We start from the raw sequence: 19,917 nt of genomic DNA, 5'->3' as shown, positions 1-19,917 counted from the left end.
TGCAAATACTTATTTTCTTTGAAATTTAAAAAGTTTTGTTGTTGTTTTTAAATCAAAGGACTTGGTTTGATACCCCATGTTATAACCTAAGGATTTCATAAAATAATTGTGAATGCCTGATTGAGCCAGTCATCCATGAACTAGTGAACATAATTGAAGCAATTCATAGTTAGTGTTTAATTCCAAAAAGGCACTTATCTGCAGTCGAAGAAAGCAAACTTCCATTTCTCAGAGTTGTGTTTACTTTTTATTAGCAATGATGAACATACAATATGCAGTATTGAAGGTAAAACTTGATATTATCCACACCATAGACATTGCTAACAGCCTTAAACATTTCTTTTTTGTAGTTTTAATCAACCTTCACAACTTTATAGGTTATCATTGCTTATGGTCTAAGATAAGTACAAACATCTCTGCCTGCTTTAGTGAATTTCATTGAAAATACCAGGAAGCCTGTGTTGCATGTGAAGCAGTTTTTTTTCTTTTAACTTTAACCTTGAGTGATTCTCATAAATGAAATAATATATTAAATGAAACAATAGAATATATGATAAGAAATTTTCATTATGAAAATAATTGCATAATTGATCTTAAAGATCATTACATGAAATGTTAGAATTAGAGCATTTTGTTTAAAATAGCTTAATATCTTTTTTGAGAGAGTAGAGAACACTAATGTTATTTCCTCAGCCAGACTGGGGATCCTCTGTCAAAAAGACAGGCCATGAAATGTCCTTCTAGGAGATTTGTATGCCCTCATCCACACATAATATTCTTTGCTTGCCAATTTTTGTTTGAGACCTGTTGACAATACTCACTTTTGACTTCCCCAAGGTAAACAGATACAAGGAAAAACTGCCTCATTGCCATGAGTAATACAGTTTGTTTTCTTAATCTGAATTTTTTTTTTTGCTTTTTAACAATTGTGATTTTTTTTTGAAAGGAGAGATATATGTTTGAAAATTTTAATTTTAATTTTAACTTTAATTAAAGTCATTATAAAACATAGATTTCATTTCCATCTGTTTTAAAGTTAATAACCATTCTGCCAAATGATCTCTGACATATTTATCTGGGTTGATGATACTGGCATGTGAAACACATTCCCATTTAAGAGAGACAACCTAATATTTTGCTTTACATCTTTATAAGGTATTTATTTAGATGTTTAGATTTTTTAAAATCACTTAGGGCTAAATTAAGTCTTTGCCCACTGGTTCTGGGGTAAATAGAGCAAATCCTATCATAACCATCTCCAAGAAATTTTCTACCTTTATATTTTATGTATATGTTACAGTGAATATTATTTGAAGAAGGTGGGCCATTGCTGGAATATCTGAAATCTTTATGCTCTCTGAAGATGTTCTGGTACTATTCATCATCGTAAAGCTACCTTACATAGATTAGTATTTGTTGGGGAGGCTGGAGGTATAAAAAGGTATAAAAAAATGAACAGAACAATCCTTGTGCTAATATTGTGAAGCCATTCTGACAACATGAACAGGATGTGTCTGTGTCCTCACAAAACCAAAGATGCCAACGAAAACTGAAAATTAATGTGATATGTATTGTTCCAAAGAACTACTATATGTATGTATGCATGTACATATACATATTCACATGCATATGTATATACATACATATAATCATATATGTCAACTGAATTAATTTAATTGTCTGTTTTAGTTTCTTGGTGACACATTCTCAATCAACATTGAAATTTTAAAGAGAATAATAAAAGAGGAGGGCTTTGTGAAATGTTATTACCCTTCCCCTTATGTCTGATAGGGGCATAAGAATATTCTGTGGTAGTTCCCTGGTATTTCTATCAGCCTTAAACTCTTCTCAAATTTTTCCCAGAACCTGACCTATTATAACTTCCTACTATGGGTGTTTGGAATCCCTAACAGACACCTAATACTGTCTCAAGCTGCTTTTATCACCTGCACTGGAAATACCCTCCCCTTGCTGCTTATTCCAACATTTAACCTACAAGAGAGATGACAGTTGCATCTGTTAAATCCATACTATATAGAGTCTGATATTTTCCCTACAAATCAGAATTGGTTGCCCTTCTATAGCAGTGTGTTGCTGTAGAATGTGCTATAGAAATCTGAAGACAGTCTCAGAGAAAGAGCTCCAAAAATGTTTTCAGCAATGGTAACATAGTTGTAATATGTAATATATCATAGATATGTATGCATGTATATGTATACATATTTTCATGTATATATGCATATATGTGTATACAAACACATATATATGTAGATATATACATATATGTGTGATTCTAATTAAGTATAGATTTGGCAAAGAATGTGCCTTGTTGATAGACTATTCCCTATGTTGGAAAAAAACTATTTTACTTCAATGATTTTTGCTGTTGACTGAGTCCTCTTCAGCTGTTTGTCAGAGGTCGCTCCATGTCCTTTCAAGTCATTATAAAAAGAGGCTCAGCACTTCTCTTTATTAGGATGACAGTTCACATTAATTATAATCATTGGCCATTGACCAAATGCGACAATCCTTAATAAAATCTGACTTATCTCTTCCTCCTTATGTAGTGTCATAGACATAACCTAATCATTGTATGCTGAGACATCTTATCACGACTGGGAAATCAGGGACTGCAGATCAGCAACTTTACTAATATAGGGGGAAAAGAAAAGGTATAAATGAAATGTTCACATTTTCTGGACTGTTCATAATTGCTTTTTTTTCCTCTGGCCAGTCAGAAGCATCTTAGAAATTCATTGATATTCAACTCTTCTTGGAAGTTTAGGGCTTTAAAAAACTCTAACAATATTCAGGATTACTTTCCAAAGTATAAGTGATTCATTTATCTATTTGGCCAAAAGAAAATGACTGATAGTCTTTAAAGAATTTTTCCACTTAAAAATCAATAAGTTGAGTAGAGAGACTCCTAAAGTGTAGTCCGTGTATGTGGTGTAGGATATCTAAATCTATTAGGCAAGCCGGGGAGTAGGGATAGTACAATGATATTCAAGATAAACTTGAGGCATAATGGAATGTGAGTCAGCCACAACCACAATAATCATCTATAAGATCTGTCAGTTGCTAAATTAAGTGGATAAAAGTCCACTAAATTCCACCGTGTAACAGTGTCATCCTCCAACCCAGGTTTCTTCTTCCTTATGACTTAAAAAAAAAAATAAAGCAGCCAGTGTTGATTGCTGGTAGACATGGGAGAATAATTTGGAAATATATGCATGCCGTATTATATTTTGTATTCTGTTAACATAGTGGGGTTTAAATTTTCTCTATTTTAAGTAGTTAATATGAAATGTTCCATTGTTTTACAAATTCTATACTACAAATTTACCAGGACTTTCTTTCAGAAAAAGAAGAATCTTAAAATATGAAAAAGTACAACATAGCAACGTATCCTTTTTCTTTTAAAATGGTTTCATGCTGTTTATATTTGCAGGAGGGATGTGCTATTTTTTCACATAGGCTATTCCCCAAACAAAGGAAAGATTTTTTTCTTTAAAAATAACCTTCATATTTTAAAGCAATGTGATAATCAGATACCTTCTGAACATTCAAATCTGGTATCTAAGACATTAATAAGATATATACCACCATACATATAATTTCTACATTCAACAGATCTCACTCCAGGCTTATGAAGGGAGGGAGGGGGAATGAAGATTGCAATAAACACATGAATCAAGCCAGAATTTTTCTGTTACCAAAGACTGAGAATGAATGCTGCCACACTAATCAGGGTAAATGTCATATGAGCAGTCACTGCCGAGCTTCTTGCTCCACTTGTGTCCAAAGTGCTTCCACCATCTGTTTGATGGATTTGCTTGACGTCACTGAGGTTCATCTCATCTGGCATCCCTGTGGAGGCAAAAAAACCCCAAAACATGCAAAGTTATAGATGTCCTCTTCATTATCAACCACATGATGCATCCCCAAACAACTCCCAGGATGCATAGTACAGAGTCCTTTTGGGTTTGGCAACTTATTCTAAGTGTTATCATCCAACTTCAACTTCTCAGTTAATGGGACATAAGAAGGCTTGAATTAGAGAGGATAGTCTCTTAAGAGGTAGTTCAAAGAAACATTTTAAGAGTAAACTTTACATTCAGCCTGTTTGGACTGCTGCTTTAGTAAAATGGAAAGTAATTGAAAGGAAAAATAATTTCCATAAATGTCCAGGGCTAAAGATCCTATGTATAAGGAAAATGGCTGAAACAGATGGGTATATCAATAGCACTTGCTAAACCGAAAAGCAAAAAGGCAAAATATGTTGAAATACAACTACTACCCCAAAGGATGGAAAAAAAAACCCAGAAAATTCTTATTTTATATTTAATGGATAAGAAATTAATTTGGAAAAAAATAGGTTCCTTATTGGCAAATACTCAGATAATTTTCATTCATTTGACTTCTAACATACGTGCAAACACACAACACTTGGTATCATAAACTATAGGTTTCACTGAATTATTATTTACTATGTGTCTAAATTTGATCCCTTAGTGTGAAGATCCTTCATAAGCGTATCCCATGGCATGGTATTATCAATCAAAATTAACAAGTTTAAATTCAGTGTTACTACAGGCAACAAATATTGACATTGTAATTACAGCGGGGATAAAAAAATGGTTCATATAAGGGAAAGTCAATATTTATGTAATTATATCAATACATATATATAATTCATAAGGTAAGCTCTATTGCATCCAGGAATGCAAGCATTATAAAGAAGTTCAGTTCTACTAATCTGACATATTGATTTTACAGTGTGAGTTCCTCCATTATTATTCATTGTTTGGGTACTTGTTTCACCCTTCTGTGTCATTAGGTAAAATGAATAAACTAATGATTCATTGGGTTATAGGAACTACAGTGGCATATAAATATTTTAGCCATGGTTTTATACCTTGTTAGGCTAGAGATTTAACAAGGAGCTATGGGGACTCTAGGAAATTTCTCTATTTTTCAAGGTAACTACTAGGCTTTCTGCTCTTAAAAATTCTCTTTTTTCCTCCTAAGCAGTGGGAGATGGACTCTGAAATGGATGCCTATATAGCTCATTCTTTTACCTTTCTGATCTATTTAAGATGAGAAAAAAAAATCAAATGCGTTGCCTAGAAAATCTGTTAGACACAGCCTCCCCCCCCCTTCCCTCTTTCATGACATTATTGAGATGGCACAACAGGTGACTGGGTTTTCAGATTTATTAAGGAACTTGTAATTGCTCCGGATTTACCAAAATTACCTGCCTAAGTAAAATGCAGCTAGAAAATAAATGAGGCACATTCGAAATGGTCTGATGAATCTTAGTGACTAGTAAGTCCCTGTGGCCTTGTGGGTATTCTGCAATTCAGCATAGGTTAAGGTAATTTTATATATAGATTTTTTGTCTTCTCTTCAATATTCTTATTAATAAAAAAAAACTGAGCTTTGAAAGAGTTTGTAGGAAACCCTTAAAAAAAAAAGAAATGCAGAATGCCCCTGAGGGTATTCTGACACATCATTATCACATAGCTCAGTTTCTTGGTCAGTTAAATGAGAATAATAATAGCACCTAACCTCCCAGGGTTGTTGTGAGAATCAAATGAAATAATAATTGCAAAGCACTTAGCACCGTGTCTGGCCCTTAGCAAGCCCCATACAAATGTTAGTTGTTACTATTTATTATTATGTACTAGATAGAGAGTCTGTCTTGGAGTCTGGAAGACCCTGTGATACTGGGAAGTCACTTAATCTCTCAGTGCTCCTTTCCCCCATCCCCTCCCCTCATTAACTCTGAAAGACTGTTCGCTAATGTGCATTGAAGGAGGAAGTTTCCTCACAGTGAACCTCCTCTCCTTTGCCCCTTATAATGACATAACAAGTCTAGCAAAACAACATCAACAAGACCACTAGACATTTAGAGGTGACTATCACTATGAGTTTGTCTAGTTAGAAGTAGCCAGATTATTGAAAACTGTCTGTATAAAACCCAGCTCCATGATTTATATGATCAGAGAGGCAAAATAAGAGTCATCACCTTAACTCTCAGAGCCATTAATGGCAGATCAAATAGGCTAATTTGGCAGCTGTAATTTATTAGTTATAAATTTTCTGTTCTTTTTGCCACAGATAAATCGCAGAATCTCAGAGTTGAAAAGTACCTCAGAGGTCACATGATCACTTGGGTAGAAATCTCCTTTACTATGTATCTAAGAATTAGTCATCTAGCTTTTGCTCAAATACTCCCACTATGAAGAAGTCATTATCTTATATGGCAGGCCCTTTGAATTTTAGACAACAATCACCCTGAGGTTTTTCTTACATAAAGCAGAAGTCTGTACTTCCTTGTACTTCCAGAACTTCTGCCTTTTGAGGCCAAAAAGAACAAATTGAATCCATTGAATCCATTTCTGATACAAATACCTGATGACAGCTATCATGTTTCCAAATTTTCTCCAGGCTAATTCCACTAATAGGAAATCATTCATCATAGTTTCCAGGTGTTTGGTTTTTTTTTAAAACATCACAGTGCAAGTCATCTCCCTCTTGATCCACTCCAATCTAACAACATCTTTCCTAAAAATTGAGGTGGCCAGAACTGAACTTTATGCCTCAGATGTGGTCTAACCAAGGGAGTGCATAAAGCAGAATACTTACTTACCTTTTTTTATGTATACGCTATTAATCTAGAAGTGTAGTTTAATGTTAAATTAACTCTTTCGGCTGCCATGTTATACTATTGACCCATATTCAGTGAACTTCATGTTTTAAAAATTAAATATTACTTGGTAAATTGTTTCTCCACTCTGTACTCTTACAGTTCATTTTTTGAAACCAAATATAGGAATGGAGAATTTTCTGAATTAAGTTTTTTTTCTTAGATTCAACACTATTTTTTTTTATTTTTGGAGTGTTATTGTTATTGTTGTTATTTTTTGCCACACTAATTTCACTTTAAAATCACCAATGCTACCACTACCACCAGACTCTCCCTTATAACAAAGGAAAATAATTTTAAACCAATAGATTGAGTGCCCATGTGTGATAACATATACTATACTGAATATTCATAGTCCTTTATATCTCTACATAGAGAAGGGAAGTATGATTCCTTATTTGTACATTGTTTTAGATTGTCAAGGATCTTTTTGCATTCTGATTATGTCATCTGATGTTTTCATTATCCTCCCTAAATTAATTTCATCTGCAAATTTTACAAACATGCCATCTATCCCTTCAAGTCACTGATAAAAATATTGACCAGGCAAGGAGAGATCCAGGATGCACAAGAGACATTCTTTCTACAAGGAATGTCTTATCCTCCATAGGAGAAATCCTTAAGTTTAACTAATTGATTAATCACTAATTTTGGGTTCTGGTCATTAAATCTGTTCTGAATCAATATACTTGTCCTATCATATAAGTCACTTCTCTCTATCTTTTCTACAAGTTAAATCACGAAAGGCTTTTTTTTTTAATGTCTTCTGGAAGTGCAAATGCATGCTATGGTAACAGTAGTAGTCTTAGAAAGTTGCAGTGACTGAAAATTTCATCACCCTGCTACATAAGCTGTAATAAGTCCCTAGGAATTTAACTGAGTGCCCACTAGAAGTCTTTCTAGTTTGGTAAGATCTGCCAGAGATTGTGTTCCACTGGCATAACCTTGAAGAAACCAAAGTTATTTGCACACCATCATGTAAGTAGGACTTAAATGTAGTATAGTAACCCTATCCCCCTTCCCACCCACCCCCAAGAAAAAAGAAAGGTTAGTTTGATATCTTCTTCAAGAAGGCACATTTACTCTTAGTGATTAGTGTTTTCCTTCCTAAATGCTAACAAGTCGTTCATTTAATAATAAATTATATAATTTTGCTAAGACCCGATGTCAAGATTGCTGCTAACTTACTGAGAACACAGCCTCTCCCCTCATCTCTGGGATATTTGCCTGTCTCTAAGCCTGTGGCACATCTCTCATTATCCACAAATTTTCAAAGGTCACTGACTGACTCAGCAATGATAGCTGCCAGTTCTTTCAGAATTCTGATGCATGGCTCATCTAGCCAGTATCATTTCACAAAAACATAAAGCAGTAGAGAGGAAAATAAGAATGAAGAAAATGAAAGATCCCACTCAGGCAGATCACCAAATGATCATTTGTAGAGAAAACTGGAAGGACAACAAACAGAAGCAAAAATGAAGAATTATTCGCCAGCATCTCTATAGTGTGTTCTCACTTGTATACTCAGACCACAGAACCCACTCTACAGTAAGTGCAAGTGGAAATGATGTTTAATACCATGATTAAGTATTTGCAGAGAAATCCGAACTTGAGGAGACAACTTTGCAAAGTTTTGAGTGACCAATTTTCAAGTTATTTTAAAAAGATGACAGTGAATTATTTGTCATACACATAGATACACACACACACACACACACACAAACACACACACACACACACACACACACACACATGCAGTATTATAACTAAAAAAATAGGAGGGGGTGACCAAGAAGACATATGTAACTACTGACCTATGTATATCAGTCCTCATCTTTTAAAAATCTTTATGAGAATGATTTATTTACCTATAGAGGTGAATATATCAAAAGGGGATAGTCAGGTTTAAGTAAGTGACTTTCTATACTGGTCCATATGATCACAGTCACAACAATTTTGGCTATTTCTTTATAAAGAAGTTTTTAATGATTTAAGCTTCCTAACAATGGAGTTGCCCCATGATTAGTGAGCTCCTTTTCATTGGAATTATTGAAGCAGAGACTAGATTAGATGATCATATTATGTGTTATAGTGGAAAGAGCTCTAGGATTGGGATCAGAAAACCTAGCTTCAAAATTGGGATTCTGCTTTTCTTCAGAGATTAATTTCATATTATTCTTTCTGACATACTCTAAGTTCCAGGCAAATTTTGTTACCTTCACATGATATTGTTTCTTCTTTGCCATTGTACAGGCTACCTTCCATGCCTGGAATGCTCTCCTCCTCATTTCTGCCCCTTGATATACATTCAAGGCTTAGCTCAAATGGAACCCTTAAAAAATATTTTTTCGTGCTCTAAATAACTATTGATTAGAGAAATGCAAATCAAAACAACTCTGAGGTACCACATCATACCTATCAGATTGGCCAAGATGACAAAACAAGAAAATGATAAATGTTGGAGATGATGTGGAAAAATTGGAACACTGATGCATTGTTGATGGAGTTGTGAAATGATCCAACCATTTTGGAGAGCAATTTGAAACTATGACCAAAGGGCCATAAAAATGTGCATACCCTTTGACCCAGCAAATAGCACTTCTAGCGTTATATCCCAAAGAGATCATATAAATGGGAAAAGGACCCACATGTACAAAAAATATTTATAGTAGCTCTTTTTGTGGTGGCAAAGAATTGGAAATTGAGAGGATGCTCATCCATTGGCATATGAATATAATGGAATACTATTGTGCTATAAGAAATGATGAACAGGCTGTTTTCAGAAAAAACCTGGAAAGACTTATATGGTCTGATGTTGAGTGAAGTGAGCAGAACCAAGAGAACATTGTACACAATAACAGCCATGTTGTAGGATGACTGATATTGATAAACTTTAACCTTCCCAAGAATACAAGGATCTAAGACATTTCCAAAGGCCTTGTGATGGAAAATGCTATCCACATCCAAAGAAAGAACTATGGAATTTGAATGCAGATTGAAGCATACTATTTGCTATTTTTTTCTTTTGTTGAGTTTTGTTTTCTCTTTCTGGTGGTTTCTCATATTGGTTCTAAGTCTGACTTACAACATCACTAACATGAAAATATGTTTAATGGGAATGTAAATGTAGAGCCTATATCAGATTGTATGATGTCTTGGGTAGGGTGGTGGGGAGGAAGGGGGAGAAAAATTTTAAACTCAAAAGCTTGTGGAAGTGATTGTTGATAAATCAAAATAAGTTAATAAAAATATTTTTTTCCCTGTTTTGCCAGTTGTTACTTCTTTCCCATCCCTTACCACAAAATTTCTTTAGTTACATTTTACAATTATTTCTCTGTCTCTGTCTCTTTCTCTCTGTCTCTCTCTATGTATGTGTAGATTTTTTTTTTTTGCTAGTAGAATGCAAAATCCTTCAGGACAGATCTATTTCTTTGTGATTTTGTCTTCCTGTCCTCTGCACTAAGCACTGGGCCTGGATGACCAAGGCAATAAATAAGTTTTTGTTGAATTCAAAAGAATTCAATGAATATCCTAGCTTTGATCCTTAACTATTTTGTGTGGCCATGGGCAGATCATTTAATTTCTATGAGCCCCATTTTCCTCTTCCATAAAATGGGGGTGTTTATGCCTATATTTCCTTTCTCATTCCATCTACAGATTGCAGATATTTTTATTGGCTGCTCCCCATTACTGGAACACTCCCCATTTTCATCTTTGCATTCACCAAGTCTCAGCTACAATCCCATCTTCTAAGAAATGTCTTTCCTAATCTCCCCAGTGCCATCTTTCTATTGATTATCTCTAATTCATCTTGTATATATCTTGCTTGCACATGGTTATTATCATGTTGTCTTCCTCATTAGCCTGTGAGCTCCTTAGGAGTAGGAACTACCTTTTGTCTTTCTTTGTATACATAGCACTTAGCATAGGGCATGGCGCACAGTGGGTGCTTAATAAATGATTTTTGACTGACTCAAGGACCACTGTGAGAAAGCACTTTATAAAACCTTAAAGGGCTTAATAAATATTAACTCTTATTATACATCTGTGATGTTGTAGATGATATTTGTGCCTCAGGTGGGAGTTTGTTTTAGATAACCTCTAATGTTCCTTTTCTTCTTAAGGTTCTGTAACCTCTAAGGTTCTCTGCTTTCCTAAAGCATCTTTAAGAGGAGATAATACTAAATGAATATTAGATGATCTATAATGTCTATTCTCTTCCTAAGGTACTGTGACTAAAGAAGCAAATTTTTCTCAAAATACTTGTACCATCTCTGTGTTGATACATGACCTAAAGTTTATGAGATTGGTGCTACAGGCTTACAGTTTATTTGAAATTTCTATAGTTACAAGTGAAACCCAATTCAGAGAATGGTCATATTATATATTTTCCTCAACTTTGTTTCTTTGGATATGGACACATCACCATAATAATGGAGAAGACCAAGTATGAAAATAACCACAAATAGATAAACTCTGCTGAGTTTTTATCCCCAAAAGGAAAGTGTATGGGGATTTTTATCATTATAGCCACCCAAATTTTTGGAAGTATAACCACAGGGAATAGGACAGTGAAATGAAATGTGGCAAGCAATAGCTGTAAATCCTCCACAGATCTGATAAAAGACAAAAGCTTAGCTGTTAGAAGGTTATCCATTACGTTTAAAAAACATAAAGAAGATTCTGACAGCAAAACATAACTGAGCCCAAAAGGTTAAATGTGTCCTCATTTCATTCTTGTTATTATAAGCCATTGTTAATAACCAACTAACAAGTCCATGCTACAACTCTGGATCCTAGTAAACATTCATTTATTATGGCACTGCCAAATTATTTGATAGATCACTATTCATCAAAGTTGACTGGGGTAGGGGAGAGCAAGTAATATGTAAAGTGGAAATAAGAGAAATTTTGTTTGGATCTTTTGCCAGTTTTTACAATGTCTACTATTCCTTAATGAATACTTAGTGAATCTACTTTATGGTATTTACAGAATATTGTGTGGAAAGACACATATCTGCTTTAAAATATATCAGAGTAGGAAAACAAGTTCATGAAGCTATTTATTTTTACAATTTCATGACAGTCATGACCTTTATAGTGTTATGTCAGTTATCTTTAAGTGATTTTTCATTCCAATTAAGATCTTAAAGAGATTTTATATATAATATATACTTACACACATATATATATAGTCATTCTTAGTGAAATTTGAATTTAAAACGGACTCTAAAAGAAGAGTTTTATGACCAAAAATTTTTATGAAATATAGATTGTAGGTACAAGACTTCAAGTAAAAAAAAGAAGGTTTTTTTTTTTATAACTAGGTTTGTTGTTATTGGTGTTGTCATTGTTTGTTGCTGGGGAGAGTAAGTGAAGAGTACATTGTCTGTGATTTTAGGAATTACTGATTTAGGTTTACTTATAGTAAATAATATTAATAAGTTCAAATATCCCAGGAGAAACATTGCAAAGCTCATGATGAAATAATTCCATTTCAGATGCAAAGATCTTCATTTACTATCTTGCTAATCCTTCCAAGCTATGGGAGAGATTTAATCTAGACAGTGACAAAGTAACTCATTTAGACAGTGACAAAATAATTAGTTAAAAGATGAAAAATTTAGTCATTCATCTATTTGACCCAACAATTTATTTGACTATTTTTTATCTAAGTTGACTGGTTTTGTTTACTCCACATTGGAACAACCAAAAAAGATGATATACTTAAGTCACTTTGTAAAACTTAAAGTGTTATATAAACATGTTATAATTAATGCTATTTGTAGTTTTCATGATGATGGTGATGAACAGCAACCCCTTCAATTCCCAAGCAATCATTTAAGTCACAGGGCAATATAGGAGTGATAGCAAAAGAAGGGAATATTGGCCAGCGTGATGGACAGCAGAAACTTTGTGTGACCACAATAACCAACTTAAAGACTTTGTAGAATATTGGAATTCCTAAGTTTTTCAAAAATTTCTGTCTTTATGACGTTATCTTAGAAATTGTTTTCCTGGTTCTTCTTGCTTTACTGCAGTTCATATAAGTCTTCTCAAGGTTCTCTTGATGCTTGCAGCATAATACTTTTCTATTATATTTATTTATCACAAGTTGTTGGGCTATTTCCCAGCTGATGGTCATCTCCTCAGTTCCTAATTCAATGACACTACGAAAAGTGTTGCTATAAATATGTTTGTGTATGTGGGACCTTTTCCTCTTTCTGTGATCTCTTTGGGGCACAAATCTAGTAGGAATATTACTGGATCAAAGAGTATGCACAGATTAATAGTTTTTTGGACAAAAATTGCTTTCCAGAATGGTTGGACCATTTCACAGCTCCACTAATAGACAATTAATGTACCTGTTTTCTCACAGGCTCTCTAGCAATTGCCATTTTCTTTCTTTGTCAACTTTACTAATCTGAGGGGTGTGAGGTGCTACCTATGGTTGTTATAATTTACATTTTTCTAATTATTACTGAGCCAGAATTTTTTTTTTCATATGGCTATTAATAGCTGGGATTTCCTTATTTGAAAACTGCCTCTTGGTAGCTTTTAATCATTCATCAACTGAAGAATGACTCACATTCTTATTATATTTGAACCAGTTCCCTATGTATTTGAGAAATGAGGATTTTTTCAGAGAAACTTCCTACAAAGATTTTTTTCCCTTCATTTTCTGCTTCTCTTATAATTTTAGTGGAGTTGGTTTTGCACGCACATAAAGTTTCTCTGTAATCATAATTCTCCTTTTACCTCCTGTGAATTTTTATCTCTTATTTGATCATAAAATTTCCCCCTCTCCATAGATGTGACAGGTATTTTATTTCATGTTCTTCTAATTTGTTTGTGATGTCTCCCTTTATATTTAAATCATGTACCTATTTTGACCTACCTTACATTAGTCTATAGGGCAAATTGTTCTTCTATTCCTAGTTGCTGCCAGAGTGCTATCCAGTGCAGGGTTGGGGAACCTGGGGCCTGGAGGTCACATGTGGCCCTCTAGGTCAAGTGAAGCCATTTGACTGAATCCAAACTTCATAGAACAAATCCATTTAATAAAAGGATTTGTTGTGTAAAACTTAGACTCAGTCAAATGGCCTCACCAAGGACCTAGAAGGCTACATGTAGCCCCCAGGCCCCAGGTTCCTCACTCCTGATTCAGTGTTTCCAAAACATTTATTGAATGGTGGATTCTGGCCCCAATAGTAGGGATCTTTCCATTTATCTGACATTAGGCTATTGTGCTCAATTATTTCTATATATTGTGTACCTAATCTATTCCACAGATGAATCTATTCCTTACCAAGTACAAAACTGGGATGATTACAGCTTTGTATTACAGTTTGAGATCTAGTACTTCCGGGACCACTTCTGTCCTACTTTTTTAGTCATTAATTCCTTATTTTTACCTTTTTTCTCAGACCAATATTGTTGTAATTTTTTCTATCTCTATAAATCCTTTTGTAGTTTGACTAGCATAGATAGCACCAAATAAGCAAATTAATTTAAGTAGTATTGTCATTGTCATTGATAACTTCCTACCCTTGAACAATTAATATTCATCAGGTTCTTAGATCTATCTCTATTTTTGTACACAGTATTGTATAATTTCATTTGCTTAGTACCTATGTGTGTCTTGTCAGGTAGATTTCCCAATATTTAATACTGTCTGTAGTTATCTTAAATGGAATTTCTCTTCCTATCAATTCCTTCTGAATTTTGTGAATAAGTACAAAAAAAAAAGTAAGTACAAATAAGTACAAAAATGCTGATGATTCATATTTATATTTTACAACATTGTTGTAGTTGTTAATAGTTTCCATTAGTTTTTAGTTGACTCCTTAGAATTCTCTGAGTAAGCCATCCTATCAAAAAGTGATAGTTTTCTCTTTTCCTTTATTTATTCCCTCAATTTCTTTTTGTCTTATTGCCATTGCTAGTATTTCTAGAATTATATTGAATAGTAATGGTAAAATGGTTATTCTTGCTTAACCCATAATCTTATTGGAAATAATTCTACTTTATCCCCATGACAGATAATATTGGCTTTGGATTTTAGGTAGATACTACTTTTCATAAAAAGGGGAAAAATTAATTTATTTCAATACTTTCTAGTTTTTTTTAAACAGGAATACAAGTTGTATTTTGTAAATTTTTCCCCTACATCTAATGACATAATTATATGGTTTTTCTTGTTTTTCTTATGAACGTGGTATATTACATCCATAGTTGTCCTAAGACTGAACCAGCCTCGCTTTTGATTTAAATCCAGTCTGGTTATAGTGTATAACATTTGTGATATGTTGCTGTAGTCTCCTCCCTAATATTTTCCTTAAAATATTTTGTGATAGTGTTTATTAGGCATAATCTGTAATTTTATTTCTTAGTTCTTACTCTCCCTGTTTTAAGTATTAAGACTATATTTATGTCATAGAAGGAATTTGATAGGGCCACTTCCATTTTTGTTCAAATACTTTATGTAGTACTAGAATTAATTGTTCTTTGTTTTTAAATACATCTGATCCTGGGTTTTTTTTTTTCCGTTGGGAGTTTAGGCATGGCTTATTTAATTTGTTTTTCTAAGGTAAGAATTATTTAAGACCTCCATTTCCTTTTTTGGATGTCTTAAATTTTTATAAATAATCATTCATTACATTTAGATTGTTGGTTTTCTTAACACATACATAGGCAAAAAAATTCCTAATAATTACTTCTTTTCATCATAGTTAGCAAATTCATTTTTTCATATTTGATACTGATTTTTTTTTATCAAGTTTCCTAGTGACTTATTTTTTGTACTTATGGTCCTAGTTTTATTTAGGAATTCATTGATTTTTGTTAATATCTTCTTTGGTTTTTAGGATTTCTCTTCTGATGTTTATTTGGAGGGTTTTTCATCTATTGTTTATTTTTTTAAACTTGCATAACCAACTTATTCATGTGCTCTTTCTTTCTCTCACTGATGGAAGCATTAAGACATACATCTTCCTCTAACAACTGCTTTGGTTGTGTCAAAATTTTGATATGTTGCTTCTTTGATGTCATATTTAATGAAATTATTGGTGATATCTATGATTTGTTCTTTGTCCCACCCATTCTTTAATATTTTTGTTTTTAGTTTCCATTTCATTTTTGGTCTGTGCTTCAAAGGCACTTTACTGATTTTTTAAAACTATAGTCTGGAAAAGATTAATTTAATATTTCTGCTTTTCTACATTAGTGAAGATTTTGTGCTTTAAATCACAGTCAGTTTTTGTGAAGCTTCCACACACACAACTGAAACATACATGTACTCCTTTTTATTCCCATTTAATATTCTCAGGAGATCTATCATACCTAACTTTTCTAAAGTTCTGTTCAGGATCTTAATTTCCTTTCTTTCCCTCCCTTCCTCCTTCCTTTCCCTCCTCCCATCCTTTCCTTCCTTCTTTCCTTCCTTCTCTTTCCATCTCCCTCTTTCCCTCTTTTTTCCTTCCTTCCTTCCTTCCTTCTTTCCTTCCTTCCTTCCTTCCTTCCTTCCTTCCTTCCTTCCTTCCTTCCTTCCTTCCTTCCTTCCTTCCTTCCTTCCTTCCTTCCTTCCTTCCTTCCTTCCTCCCTCTCTCTTTTTTTCTTGTTAGAATGAATGAAGTTTGATGGAAGTAAATTCCGGACTACCACTATTACAATTTAAAATTTTATTTCTCCAAGTAACTAATTTTATTTTTCCTTTTAAAAATTTAGTTGCTATTCCATTTGGTACATATATGTTTAGTATGGATATTAATTTATTGTTTATGCTTCCTTCAGCAAAATGTAGTTTCCCTGTTTATCTCTTTTAGTTAAGCTTTTCCTTTTTAGTGTTGTTTTGTCTGACAACGTGATTGCTATGCTTGCTGTTTTTATTTCACTTAAAGCTTAATAAAGCATTTTCTAGCTCCTTATTATGACATTGTATATCTTTCTGTTTAAAGTGCATATTGTTGGATTGTGGTTTCTAATCCATTTTTCTATGCTTTTCCATTTTATGGATGAATTTATCCTATTCACAGCTATTTTTGTTAACTGTATATTTTTCTTTATCTTAGTATCTTGTACTTTTCCCTTTTTTTGTTTTCTTCACCCTTTAAGAGTTTGTTTTTCTTCTGACTAATCCTTTCCTTAATCTACCCTCCCTCTTATTCTCCCTTCCCCTCAATTTCTTTCCCTCTTATTTCTCTGTTGTGTACAAAATGTATTTCTATACTCCACTGTGTATATATTAATATATGTATGTGTGTGTGTTGTGTATTGTTTGACCAGTTCATATGAGAGTGAAGTTGAAAGTCTGCCCATTCCCCACTTCCTTTTTGTTGTATAGGCTTCTATTTTGTATACCCAAATTATGTGATATAATTTTTGCCATTCTTCTCCATTCCCCATCCCGGTGTATTCCTACTCCTCTTCCTTTTCATTCTTCTGTTAAGACCATCAAACACAATAGGACCACTTTCATTCCCTCTATTTCAACTCCCTTTGTAACCCCTGATGATATGGAGTCCTGAGGAAATACGTGCATCATCTTCTTTTATAAGAATGTAAATAGCTTATCCTTGTTTAGCCCCTTAGAATTGCTCACTTGCGTTTACCTTTCTATGCTTGTCTTTGCTCCTATATTTATATGTCAAAGTTTATATACTGCTCTAGTCTTTTTATCAGGAAAGCTTTGAAATCCTCTTTTTAATTAAATATCCATTTCCTCCCTCTAAGGTTATGCTCAATTTTGCTTGTTGAGTTATTCCTGGCTGTAAGTCTATATCTTTTGCCTTCTGTAATATCATATTCCAAGTTTTCTGTTCCTGGTAGCTACTAAATCTGGTGTGATACTGAGTAGGGCTCCTTTTTACTTGAAATCTTTCTTTTGGCTGCTTGAAGTATTTTTTTCTTTGACCTAGGTATTATGAATATTACATTTATATTCCTGGGAGTATTTTGGCTGTCTTTTTTTTTTTCCAGGAGAAAAGTTTGAGGCAGGGAGTGGCACAGTAGATAGAGCATTGGGCCTGGGGTCAGGAAGACCTAAGTTTAAATTTGTCCTCCAATACTTATTAGCTGATGCAAGTCACAACTCTCATTTGCCTCAGTTCCCTTATCTGTAAAATGGAAATAATAATAGCACCTACCTCAGGGTTGTTGTGAGGATTAAATGAGATAAAATTGAGAAAATGCTTAACATAGTGCCTGACACATTCTAGGTACTTAATAAATGCTTATTCTCTTCCCTGCTTTCCTTTCACTTGTGATTTGTGACTTCACCTTCCTTTTGATATCCCTGACCTAAACCCCCTTTTCTGGCTCTCACTCTCCTAATAATTATAAAGTGTTTAGCACATAGTAAGAGCTTTATAAATGTTAATTGTTGTTATTATTGTTATATTTAGAATCTTTCTATATCCACTTTGTAATTTGGTTCTAAGAGGTTGTAGCAATTTTCTCTTATGATTTCTTGAAATATGATATGTAGAATGTTTTCTTGGTTTTTTTTCAGATTTTTCATGTTGTTTAGGTAGTCCAATGATTTTTAAATTATCTCCCCTTAATTTGTTTTCCAAGTCAATTTTTTTCTTGATGAGGTACCTTACATTATCTTCTGATTCTTTAGACTTTTGAGTTTGTTTTTAATATTTTTTGAAGTCTCAAGGAATCATTAGCTTCTACTTAGTTCTAATTTTTAGGAAGTTATTTCCTTGGGTAAAGTTTTGTACCTTTTGTGCCAAGTTGTTAGTTCTCTCTCCATATCTTTCTTCCATAGCTGTCATTTTATTTTCCCATTTTTTAAAAATTTACAACTCTCATTTAGATTTTAAAAATATTGTTAACTTAAACTTTTGTTTAATCTCTTTTAGAACTCAGATTGGACTGATCTGAGTATTGATTTGAGACTTTGCATATTGAAGTTTTGGAGTCATTCTCTTCTTCTGGGTTTGTGTTTTGAGTTTCTCTGTCACCATAATAACTGTTTATTGCAGGATTTTTTTCCTCTCATTCTTACTTCTAGTTTTCTTCATAATTTAATATTAGGGCTGAGTTCTGTGCACTTCTGGTGGTTAGGCTTTTGTTCTTTTTGGCCCATCTTCTGCTTTCTTATAGGACTGTTTCTTACAGTATTCTTATAATATTATTCAGTAGTTTCAGCTGTATCCAACTCTTTGTGACCCCATTGGGAGGTTTCTTGGCAGAGATACTGGAGTTGTTTGCCTTTCCTTCTCCTGCTCATTTTACAGACGAGAAAACTGAAGCAAATAGGGTGACTTCCCCAGGGTCACACAGCAATTACGTGTCTGAAGCTGGATTTAAACTCATGTCTTCCTGACTCCAGTCCCACTTAGCAGTCCATGTCTTGTAGTGTTGAGTGTTGTGCTATTTCAGTATCTTAGGGAGAGCTCTGGCTTGGGATTTATAAGTTTTCAGTGCTCCTAAAGTGATGTGATCAGGGTGCCCTCCTGATCTGAGATTTGTGAGTTCATTATCTAGATTTGAGTCTCCCAGCTTGTCTCTGGTTGAAAGATCTGGACTTCGCTATTAGTCCATTAGGAAGTTCAGAAGGTTCAGTGCAACTACAATGCAGACCTCTTATTGGCCTGGGATACTACTGTAAGCTTCATTCTGGGGTATGGATTATAACTGAGTCCTTGCTCTACTTCTGAGATCAGAGATGCATCACTACTCTTTGCTTCTGAAGTTGTTATTCACTTTGTATGTAGCATCAATCCACAGTCAAGACCACTACTGCTGCTTCGACCACTGCTGATTAGGTTCCTTCCTCCCTGGAACTGTCACCTGGAACTTGGTAGTGACAAACACAGTTGTCATCTGCACTCCCAGCCTCCCTGGAATCTTTTCCTAGCTTTGGTTCCTGCTATAATGTACTGTCTTGGCCTCCTTTTAGTCCCTAGTTGCTAGAATAGTAATCAGGGCATGCACTTAACCTTTCTGAGTCCCTTTTTTCTGCAGACATCTCTGTTTCCCTTTGCTGAAAAAGGGCTGAAAAAATTACTTTCTATGATTTTTTTTCTTAGGTTTCCCAATCGGAATTCAGTCTGATATGCTTTTCAGATGTTTGTGGAGAAATTACATTTGCTATGCCTCTCAATTTCTTGAGTAAGGATAGATGACTTTCACTCACAAGTGTTGATGCCATTCAGTGACAGGTGGAAGATCCGATTGCTGCCTCCTTTCCACAT

The 19,917-nt window shown here is 34.0% G+C and overlaps 1 long non-coding RNA gene across 1 annotated transcript in view; it reads right to left on the bottom strand.

Moving 5' to 3' along the window:
• Positions 1-234: 234 nt before the first annotated feature.
• The window catches only part of LOC144454837 (uncharacterized), a 259,535-nt gene continuing 239,852 nt past the window's right edge, over positions 235-19,917 (bottom strand). Inside the window, exon 2 of the long non-coding RNA XR_013483389.1 lies at positions 235-3,870. This is a non-coding gene — a long non-coding RNA (uncharacterized LOC144454837). The remainder of the gene's footprint in view (positions 3,871-19,917) is intronic.

This window comes from Phascolarctos cinereus, unplaced genomic scaffold (genome assembly GCF_003287225.1).
Source record: "Phascolarctos cinereus isolate Bilbo 61053 unplaced genomic scaffold, phaCin_HiC Scaffold_7;HRSCAF=346, whole genome shotgun sequence".
In the NCBI taxonomy this organism is placed as follows: domain Eukaryota; kingdom Metazoa; phylum Chordata; class Mammalia; order Diprotodontia; family Phascolarctidae; genus Phascolarctos; species Phascolarctos cinereus.
The sequence above is the reverse complement of the archived record's forward strand: the minus strand, read 5'-3'. Positions and strand labels throughout refer to the sequence as shown.